Raw genomic sequence first — 11,456 nt, forward strand, 5'->3', positions numbered from 1 at the left:
GGAGAAAAACTCCAGTCCTTGGAGCGGTTTTGTACCTGTCATGAACCTGCTTCCTGTAGCATGCATGAGATGGGGACTTCTGCCTTAGCAGACATGTCCCAATGAATTAATATAATAGGATATACAAATTGATCTAAAATTCTGATATTACCCTACAATGGGCCCCCTCAGATGCCTCTGCTGTGCACAGTGAAACAATACAGGCCAGGAGTATTTGCCTGGAACAGACAGTTACTTGCTTGTTGCAACTTTTCTTGCTCTAGATGTTTCACCTAGAGCTATGTTTGAGCTGTTTGCATGGAAATAGAGGCTTGACTGTTTCTTAAATGACCAGGTAATAACTATGCTTTGATTTGCTCAGGAGAAGAGCTAATGGATTAAATTTTTCTAATTATCTGTACTTTGTGAACTTAGAAACTCACAAGGTATGATTCTGATGGATTTGGAGCTGGTGAGCAACAGTTTGTATTGAAACTTAGTACTGAGCAACTCCATTCTCTTAATCTGATACAAACTCAAGATCTTCAGATGAAGCACAAGGTTGGGGTTTGTTTTCTCTGCTTCAAAATGAGAAAATATTTGTGTGGAAATAAGGAGCATGGGGAACAATGCTTTAGAGCTGGCTTGTGTGTTTGTAGGCAGACTAAAAACAAGTAAATAACATAAATTGTAGCAAGGCTTGGTCTGTCCTGTTCACTACCTGAACAGCTCAGCATTAGAACCAGCTCTAGCTGATTTGCTCTTGTTTTTGAAAATGTTGCAGCCAGAGAGATGGCTGATTTGGAAGGATCCTGCAGCCTGAAAACTGCAGCATCTTAAATCCCTGAAGCTTCTATTCCTCAAAACCACAGAAAGATAATGAAAAGTTGATGAAGCACAGGAGGAAGTTTCTAGTCAGCAGACTGCAGTGGTGGTGAAACGGTTTTTCACAGCTCACTAACCTCTTAAGTGTCTAGTAAATCCAAGAGATCCATTCCAAGGATAAGGTGGCCCTGGTATCTAACCAGACAAGCTCTACCTGCTGTCATCTTTCTTAAAACTGACCCTGCACAGCAGGACCAATTACCCAGCTAACAAAGTGGAGACAAGTGTCTGCCTTTGTGCCATTCTGTCAGCTGAGCTAAAGGTATCATGGTTGCCGTGGAGATATTGCTTCAGATGCTGATAGCAGGAGTGGCTGTGATTAAGTGACTGAAGTGGGTAAGTTTTTCTCCTCCTTTTTGTATAGATTTTCTTGGTTAATCATGTGACCTTGCACGGATGGACTGAGGAACAGGCTTCTCTAAGCAGTCTCAGATGCTGTGATTACTTGCTCTATTAAATTGGCAAGTTCAAAATGTAGTAGATTCTAAAGACACGTTGGAAGATAAATTGCTGTGCTGAATGAGACAGCTGAAGCAAAACCCCCTCTCTTCCAGGCTGCAGTGCAGGGGACGAACATTGGGTTTTCCTATAAGATTGCTGTTAAAGCTGTTGTACTGCCTCTGTGCAGGTGACACTATTGTTCTGTGTTCAGTGTAATGACTTAGGCATTTAGCTCCCTCAGCTGCTCTGTATGCAATTGCTACAGGCCACAAGGCTGTAGATCTAGGCAAATGGAGAGTTACAAAGCTTGAGATCCTTGCCAGGAAAAGGGTAACTGGGGAGCTGATACAATCAGACAGCTCATGTCCTAATCAGCCATCTGGTGGCAGGAGGCCAAGTTGGCACCTCAGAAGTGATCTTGAGGTTGAACTACTTGTTTTCCAGTGTGGAGACTCCCTGTGGAGCGTGTGAGTCCCTGCGGAGTGTTTGTGTGCTTTGTTTTTGGAGAAGCTGTCTGCTTGGCCCTTTGGCTGGTGCCCTGTGTTTAGAGATCCGAGTCCTGCTTCAGCTTGGTAAGTAAAACATATTGGACTAAAGTTACCCAGCTGTCTACGTACAACTGTGGAAAGTCTGTAAACTTACTTTCTGTGAAGTTGGCTTGCATATGTGGACAATTCAGTAGAATTTGAGATGAGTGGAAACAGCTTAGAAGTGAAGCCTTGATGCAGGAGCTAACAGCCAACCAGCTTTATTGATGCTAACTTGTTTAGGGATGTTGAGAAGATGGTGTTCCAGCTATTTGCCTTGGTTTGCTGATTCGGTATTAAAAATGCTGACCTTGAATCACCTCAGTCTTTTTGATATGTTACAAGTTAGGGAGGATTAAAAATACTGTGTGTTTTTCTAATTGTCCTGATGTCACATATAATTAGTTTGTCCTAAAAAGAGATTGTTTCCTCTCTGCAGAACAGGTGTCTTTTCTGTAGTTTGTTCTTTGCCCTGTCAGAGCAGTGATGAATGCCCATCACTGTTGAAGCCTGTTTCCTGTGGCTCAGCAGTCATGGCAGTAGTTATGGATCAGAACTAAGTTATCTGAGCTCCCATGTTCTGGCCAAGCTCCAGCTGAATTCTGAAAACAGGCTCTAGTTCTGTAAGACTGGATCCAAAGCGATATATTAAGCTCTGTAGGAAATGGCATTTCTGCCCTTCAGAGGTGTGGAATGTAGCTCAGCATAGCTGTGTGAGGGCATGCACCTTGAATGACAGCTGCACAATACTGATTTGCACACAGAAGGCAAAAGCCTTTACCAGTGCAGATAATGCACTTTGTAAAACAGTTACAATAACATTCACTGCAGCCATGAAAACAATTTTACAGCAGATTAAACACGCTTAGAAAAAGTGAAAAGATGAGCAAGAAAGCAATACCAACACTAAATTAGGGTTTAGTCAGCAGCAGAAAGAGAACATAAGCAAAATGTTCCAACTGTCCTACTGCTTAGCTTTTTTCCAGGCCAGTTCTATTCCGCTTTAATGTGTTTTGTTGGGCTGCTGTTGGAATTGAGAAGCTTTACTGCTTTCCAAGATCATGCCTGTTACTGAAAAATGCTAGAACTGAGATGAGCATTAATCTAAATAGTGCTTAGAAGCCAAGTCAGTTGTGTTGTTCTTAGACAAATAGTTGTTCAGTGGATTAGGTATCTGTTCTTGTGTCAGATAACCTGTGAGTACCTGAGAGTCTTGGAGTCTGTTGAGCAAATTGTCCCGTTCAGACACATTCCAGTGGATCACTTAGACTATCAGTGGTAGTGGAGCAACTGCCCAGGTGCTGACGGCCTATGCTTTGCTGAAGGCTTTGAGCTTGGTTATATATCAGTGCTGCCAAAAATCCTGAAGTGAGGCTGGGATATGGGAGACAACCTGTGGAAAATCCTATGTTGGAGTCTTGCTTGTGTGACTTTCAGTGCCAAAGGACAGAAGGTAGAAGGTTCTGAGATGCAAGAAAGTGCATCCCTTTATGTGTAGAGATGTGCTCCCTGTTGTAACCACATTGGCTGGTAACTGCACAGAGTAGGACATGTCAGTATTAATCATTCTTCTGTGGTAAGACTGTTCCTGTCTTCATATTTGTGTGCATTTATTTGAATGTGTCTCTGATGGAGCACTGCAAAAGTTTTAACTCATGAAGGATGAGAGGAGGTTAAATGAAAGTCAAGAAGTTGATTCTATCAGGATCTACTGGGATTTTCCAGCCTGGCAGATTCATTACTTTCAGAAATGATAACTGATTGTATCTGAAGAGCTGAGGGGAAGAGTGATTTAGATCATGTCTGTTACCTGTCAGCAAATAATGCTGCAGACAGCTGTGAGGAGTGACGTGAGTGCATCTCACACTATTGGTAGCTCTCCTATTTGACTTCTCAATGAGAGCTACTACTTGAGCTTATTTTTTGCATGTGTGCTTTAGGAAAATTTCAATTATCTTGTCTCTTGGTAGGGAGAGGAAATGCAAACAGTGAGTGCTCATGGATAGGAAGGTAAGTAGACCAATTTGTTACACATAGTGAATGTTAGTGCAAACACCTATTTCTGCAGTCATTGAAAAAACTGCCATATTCTGATATGCTAATCACATTTCTATATGGCAATCATCTGAATTCTAGCTCAAAGCAAATAGATATGTATTTGAAAAGACTCACATTGGAGCTGGTATATTCTCTTTTGTCTGAAAGTTGCAGCTCCTGTGTATGTATTGTGCCTCCCTACTGTTGAAAGTCAGATTTCTGTGCTGGTGCTGTGAAACTGATTAATAAGTAGGGCTTGAAGTATTTTCAAGACTTTATGGGGGTAGCTCCCAGCAATAGAGAGAAATAGATTGTACTTTGGTTGATTTCCTTATAAAATAAAATGCATACTGTCTTGTGCTCAGTATTTTGAGGGTGTAAAACTTGATTAGAATGTGTAGAGCTTGTTATGCTGCATGTGCAGTTCTACTTTAGCAGTATTTATGGAGTGAATATTAATGGAGATGTAGATTGGAGTAGTTAGATGGCATAGTACAAAACACTGTCAGGTTTTGGAGGGGTATGCATGCAACAACTCTCTTCCAGAGGCCAAAAATAAGACGTCTTAGAGGGTTCTTGATTTGATCAGCCTAGTAAAATATTCAAAATTTAGGGTAGAAACTACTTCAGTGTGGTTCAGCAGAAGATTTCGTCTTTACTCTTAGTATACCATGAAATGCACCTCCTAGCAAAATACACCTTCCACTGGGTTTTGAAATACCTGAAATCTGTTCATTTAAATGTGATTGCTGGGAACTTGACACTTGCGTAGCAAATTGGAGGTCCAAGCTAAGAGTTGCAGATTTGAATCTGCATTGTAGAACTCTAACAATGTAAAATTACAGACAGGGCAGTAATGAGTGAGACACTCGTGATGGGCCGCCAACTGGATTTGGGTTAAAATAATACTAAGGATGAAATTTTGGGGTCGTGGACACAGAACAAGATGGTCTGTGCTGTTGGCTTGTTCCAGCATGGCGGTAAAATCATACTCCGATCATGTATAGCTGCAAAGTAGCTTTCTCTTCTCTTGAATATAGTACAGCTGCTTCGTAGTTAGCCTGAGATGTTTGGCAGAGCTGAGGGGGATTTATTTACATGCAATTTTATTTTCAGATGACTTTTTACTGTTTTGACACCTCTTGGCAATTTTCCTAAGTGCTTAAACTGCACATTACTGTGAAGAATGTTTTTAAGAAGCTACATGCTTAAATTGGGTAACACTTATTTGCTGTTTGACTTCTGGCTCTGACAGCACTTATTTCTCTAAACGATTTCTGCTAAATGAGTTATTTTTCAGTTAGATTGACCTGGTTCCCACACTTGCATCTTTTCCATTTGTATTTTCTTACCTTTCTACAGGTGTCAATCATGTCCTCCCTAGGTGAAGGATGCTTGTGGAAGTCAAATGTTGCTCGACACAGAGTATCCAATAGAAGGGGCAAAACCCAAAGGCAGCTGAGGAGAACCTAGCAGCTTTTAGCTATTGGCTGACACAGGCAGCTGAATGAGAACTGGAGTTTGGTTTACCCTTTGTTTTCTAATGGGTAGAATGTATTGATAGAGCAGAGGAGAGAGGCATGGGCCCGAATAATGCTATTTCTAGGCTGCTGTAATAGCTCTAATGCGGTGGGGTTTGACATACCTGATATCCTTACTGCACATCAACAGTGTCCGTAGAAAAATGAGTCAAAGGTGCTTAGACTGGATTTGTAGCAGTGTTCTGGGAAGCTGAGCTTTGTTTGGGGCATGCAAATTGCAGCAAAACACTTGAAGAGATGGGTTTGCTTATAGCCTGGCTTATTTAACAGTATATTTTTTTTAAGAAAAGCTGTTGCATTGGTTTAATGTTATTTCTCTCCAGTGTGCGGTGAGGACTTAATATCTGTGCTAACCTTTCTGTATATGTTGAACTGAATTCCTCTAGTCCTGATTCAGTAAGATGTGTGTTACTTTCTTAGCTCAGGCAGAAATGTACACTTAGTAAGTTATATTTGCTAAACAGATGAAATTTAAAACAAACTTGAGTTCTTAGTACAGTGTGAGACTTGGCTAGTAAATTGTTTTCTGCTTTGTCCTGGTTTTGTTAAAAACAAGTTTCTCTTTCAGTGAATTTTGCCTGTCAGCTAAAGCTTCATATTAACTGCATTTTCCTGGAGAACCAGACACATGTTTTAGTAAACCTAGCAATGGAATGCAAACTTATTGATAAGCACGGATGGACATCTCGCAAGAGGGGCGACGAGAAACAAGTGACCAAGAAACTGACCAACTGTGTATAGTATTCCATTCACGTGAATACTTCATATAAAAGTGGGAGATCACGAGGATCTCGTCTCTTTTGCTCCCTTTTCCCTTTTTCCTTATGGCTGACATTAGGAGAGGACCTTGCAAGTCGTCCCTGCAAACTGAGGCCTAGTGACAGACTGAATCCAGCTCCGGTTGGCTGCAGAGTCCAGTCCAGGACTTTGGTTGCCGGCTCTGCAGTTGGGGAGACTTTCACGATTGGTTTTGTATAATTTGTATTATTTTCTCTATTCTTGTTGGTAGCATTAGTGAAACATTGTTAATTTTTCCAACTCTCTTCTCTCTGTCCTTCTTTCCCTCCCGATCACCTGTCCTGAGTGGGAAGGGGGGAGAGGGAGGGGCAAAAAGGGGGAAGTGGGGGGGAGAGGGGGTTAACAATACATCTGCCAGGGTTTTATTGTCACCCTGCAATCTAAACCCTCGACAGCTTACATACAATTATTTCCAAATAAGTGAAAACCACTACATGTCTAACAATGGAGCACTGTCTCAACCTCAGTAAGAAAGAGGCAGAGTTAGCTGTTGCTGTTAAAGGCTTTACTGTATTGCTCTCTAGTTTTTATATCTGTCTCCTAAAGGCTTAAAATATTTTTGTAAGCCTATGAATTTCTACCACAGAAGAGCAGTGATGATGCATATAATTGGGATCTTCTTGCTATGCTAATGAAGCTACAACTGTAGGCTTTGGTTGTCTTTGCCAAAGCTGTCCATCTTGATTTATATTTGTATCTGTCAGTTGAGATCTACTTGTAAAGATAGGGGATCTATGGCCTGTTCTATCTATTAGGGCTGCAATTGTGCCTGTATTAAAAGGAGTGCTGCCTCTTTAAGACTTATGTGCTTAGAAGAAAAATATTCAGAATCAAGTTTTGAGCTTGGAGAGCTGTGCTCCTTTGGTAATTGGAAGTTTGCTTCCAAACAATCAATAACAAATGTCATAAAGTACCAATCTATTCAGAGAATTAATTGGAGATACTTAGGAGGAAATTAATAATGAATGTTGAAGTGATAGTTCCTTTTTAACTTCACAAGAATATTAAGACAAAGTACACATCAGAGGAATTATAGTAAAGCAGACAAACTGTGGGGAAAAATTAGGTATGCAAACTAGAGAACTGCATAAATCTGCATGTTATTAATTGGGGAAGAGTTCCTGAAATTATCGTATGGGCTGAATATTAAGTATGATAAACACAGAAATGAAATGAAGAGGTGCTATGTGGGGGAAAATGGTAGTGTGTGGGAGGAACTATTGCAGGTGTCCTTCAAAGGATTGCAGTGTTTCAGGGTGGTTGATAATATACCTGATGTATGTAATAGTTTAAATGTATACTGTTTGCTGTTTATGAGAGAAGAAATGTTCAAAGTTAGGTAGGGGTTAAACTTGTCCTGGATATTCAACAGGAGTGCCCAGAAGTCTTTCTTCCCCTGAGATGCTGGGGAGGCTGGGAGATGGCCATTTAAAATAATGGTTTGTACCACGATCTTTCATGTGTCTGAGGTCAAAAGTTGTGTCCTACGGGTGCTCATAGTGTTGCGGTGCTGAGCCCTCTTGTGTCTTTCTAGCTCACTGTTACACTGTTCTGGATGACTGGCATAATCTCCTTTCCCTGATGTTAGTTTATTACTGTGTTACATGGTTTGCCTGTCTCACTGTTCAGCCTGTAACTGTCACAATGAATGCAGTGCAAGCGAAAAGCTATTGCAGGCACTACAGTGCAGCAAGTACATGACAAATGCCTGGCTTCTGTGGCCATTCAGATCTGGTATTAAATCTTCCCATACTGTGTGTTTTTTTTCCAATTAACTTTGAAGTATCACTTTCATTCTTCTCAAGCATGTATCTAAAAGCTAAACTAGCCAAATATATGGCTTGACTGAACTGTTTAGGGAAATCTTTTTGGCTTTCTGCATTTCCCTGGAAAAATTGCTTTTGTGAGAAGTACTATAATTGATTAAACAGGAAATTAATGTGTAGATGTGTTATAGTAAGTGTGAAGAGATGAAATTTCTGCTGTCTCACATTTCATTATGAGCTCGAAATGTGACAGTTTTAAGATATTAAGGAAAGAGACATCAGGATTCATGAACAGGCGTCAGGGAGGGTGGCGAATAGAGATGGGCAAGAATCCAAAGGGGACCCATCTTATTAGCATTGTTCAGTTGTGTATTTGCTCTCCTCTTTTCCCTTCAGCACTATCTGGCTGCTTATATCCATATTCAGTGATGGACAACTTATGCTGCTTTCCTTTGACACAGACCCTCGCTTTCTCCGCTTGCAATGAGGGAAAAGGCAAATAACTCAGTAGTTTATTGGCTAGATTTCAATACTTGTTTTGCATTTGGAAATTGACAATGTTATAACATTGTTAGATTTATTGCTGCCTTGGTAGCTCAGAATGGATATCCTGCCTATTGCTTCACCTACTCATGGGAGTCAAACAGCTTTGGAGTGGCATGTTAAAAGCAGTGGCATTTTAAGTTTGGGTTTAAAGGGATGATTATTTATGCAGGGAGAGGTTTCTAATTGGACACCTTGTTGGACAGTGACCCCTCTTTCCATTAGTAGTCCCCAGCAGTTTCTTTCAAGAAGTTGGAATATGTTTATTAAAAAAATCCCATTTGAAACAAAGCATCTCTGGTAGTAACAGACTTGTCTTTCCTGGAAAAGCAGCTTTTAATGTACATCCAGTAGGATGAGCAGCACCAGCTGAGGTAAGTCATGTTTCTGCAGGCTTGAGAGCTACCTGACATCTAAGACCCAGCCTTATTTTGGCTTTATGTGTAGTACCAAATGGCATGGGCTGTGTTAATACGCTTTTGTACTGAAGTTTGAGTGCTTCAGTGTCACTTGTAACATGCATGCAAAAATGAGGACAGGCATATCCAGGTGCAGGGAGAAAGACAATAAGTGTATGGAAGGGCTGAAGCAGTACTGGAACAAAGGTGACCAGCTGACAGTGCTGTCATATCATCTGTGTATCAGGTATTTAGTTTCTGGTTGGTTGTGATGGACCAAAATAACATCCCTCTCCAAGGGACTGTGCATCACTAGAGGCACCTGGCAGCTGGTGTTGTATGACCAAGACAAAAATAATGGCAAACTGTAAGTTCAGAATGATCTATAAAATCTAGCTGCTAAGATGACTGCTTGTCATCTCCAGTGATTCATTTTGCTTTCTGAATTCCAGGCATTAAAAATAATGTGGTAGTGTCACAGCAGGAGTTGAGCTATCATCATGCTGGCAACACAGCTTTGAGAAAACAACTCCTGTTCTTCCCTCAGATGCCACAGACCTGGAAGCTGATTGTACATGGTGTCCTGGGTGCGTGAAGGAATACTGCTGCAGCACAGAAACTTCTGGAAGAGTTGAAATAGGAGGTAAAACATGTCATGTAACAGCCTGCACTGTGGATTTGTGAACTGAATCACAGAATGTTAGAGACTGGAAGGGACCTCGAAAGATCATCTAGTCCAATCCCCCCCGACCGGAGCAGGAACACCTAGATGAGGTTACACAGGAAGGCATCCAGGTGTGTTTTGAATGTCTCCAGAGTAGGAAGCTCAAGTATTCTCTGCCCTAATTTTTGACCAGTAGCAGGAAGATAAGTTGGGTGGGATTCTTCAGGAGTATGATGCTTTTCTACAGTTCTAACAACTGGTTAGTTACTTAAAAACCAGGAATCACAATATCTCAGAAATATGACTTTTTTAAAAAGTGAGGCTTTAAAGTAGTTGCATTTCCTTTTTTTTTTTTTTTTTTTTTTTGTTTAGAAGTCTGTTTTGTATTAATGAACACTAAAGCTTCCAGATTTTAAAGAGCAATGCTTTTCCAAAGCCCCTGAGCAGATATTCACTGTTAGCCCAATGTGAGCTTGATATCAGGGCTTCACATGCCAGGTAAACCTGCTGAAGGAAAGTTGCCCTAATGAAAGTTGCATTTCTTCATGTGAGTAACTGCAGCTTCAGATGGATATGTGGACTGAGATAAGTGTAAAGACAACACACGTAAGCATCATCTTGAGAAGTGACTGAAATCCACGGCGGTTTAGGTAAAACTGCTCGTAGCTTGACTGGGCCAGTGATCTGTTTGCTCAGCAGTGGAGAGATGCAATATAAAGGAGATAATAATGCTTGTGTGCATCTTTCCTGATGCTCTGCAGTTGGTGGCATTGGATTGCCCCTATAGAAAAAAGGTGACTCAGCAGTAGTAGTTCTGCAAAATGTTTCAGAGCCTCTTTCTTAATGTCGTTTTCCAAATGTTGTTGCTGAAATGCTGTGTAATCCATATGTAGGCAGTCTTGCTAGAGGTGGAACAAGGAAACAAAGCTTTTTAACAGTTGAGTGTGCTGCCTCTGTTCCCCTGTGACCCTACTGTAGCACCTAATGTGTTTGTAAAGGGAGAGCAGACCTGGTGCTTGTTAATTAGTGTCCCTGCTTGATCTGAGTGGCTGGCCTTCTGCTTGTCAGGTCAGATAGGCTGTAAAATGAGGCAGAAAGTGCTGCCTTTCTAATAAACTGTTTTAAATAAGTACCAATTAAAGCATTAAACAAGTTCTACTCTTGAACCAGACAGACATATTTTTGGTGGTGGTTATTAAATAACATGTTGCAACAGAAGAGCCATCAGCAGGGACCACTTGTTAGCATACTCGTGTTGCTTTTGGTTTGCATTAACAGAAATGGGCAGGAGGAGAAGTAATGCGTTGTAGAACCATGTAGAAACGGCATGATTTCACATTTTGTAAGGCTTAATATTAGCTGGACTTGAGTTTAAAACAAACTTAGTCACAGGTGGGTTTTTGCTTGGTTTTAGAGTTGGGTTTGGAAAATGCACTTGAAAGGAAACATGTGGCAGTGTTTGCCTACTGGAAACTCTGAATGGAAGCAGATATTTAGCTTGTGAGCTAAATTTACCTCGGATGGTGACCAAAATGCTGTCCATTGATGCTGAAATTGGCTCAGCAGCCCAGGATCAGAGAGTACTTTTCGGTGATGAAAACTCCCTAGTTTTGAGCCTTTCTACTGTCTTTATTGATCGTGTAGGTAGCTGGTGATGTCCTGTGTTCGTCTGTAGTAAATAGCCACAGAAGCAAGAACAACAGCTAATTGTCGTTCGTCCTTAGATAATGCAACCTCCTCACAGGAGCTGTTTTTCTGGCAAGGTTTTATTGAGTTGTTATCCTTGGAGCAAGCTGTAATAATAGAACATAGATGTGTTTCTCTGAGGCCACTTGGCTTAGATACTGGGCTACTTTGGTTATTTCCAGCTGGATTAA

At 41.0% G+C, this 11,456-nt stretch overlaps 1 long non-coding RNA gene across 1 annotated transcript; it reads left to right on the plus strand.

Moving 5' to 3' along the window:
* Positions 1–1,748: 1,748 nt before the first annotated feature.
* On the plus strand, positions 1,749–6,492 carry LOC135576261 (uncharacterized). The gene is made up of 3 exons (XR_010467844.1): positions 1,749–1,877; positions 3,803–3,842; positions 5,232–6,492. It is a non-coding gene; the product is annotated as an uncharacterized LOC135576261 (long non-coding RNA).
* Positions 6,493–11,456: the final 4,964 nt, after the last annotated feature.

Source organism: Columba livia, chromosome 24, assembly GCF_036013475.1.
Source record: "Columba livia isolate bColLiv1 breed racing homer chromosome 24, bColLiv1.pat.W.v2, whole genome shotgun sequence".
NCBI classification, from domain to species: Eukaryota; Metazoa; Chordata; class Aves; order Columbiformes; family Columbidae; genus Columba; species Columba livia.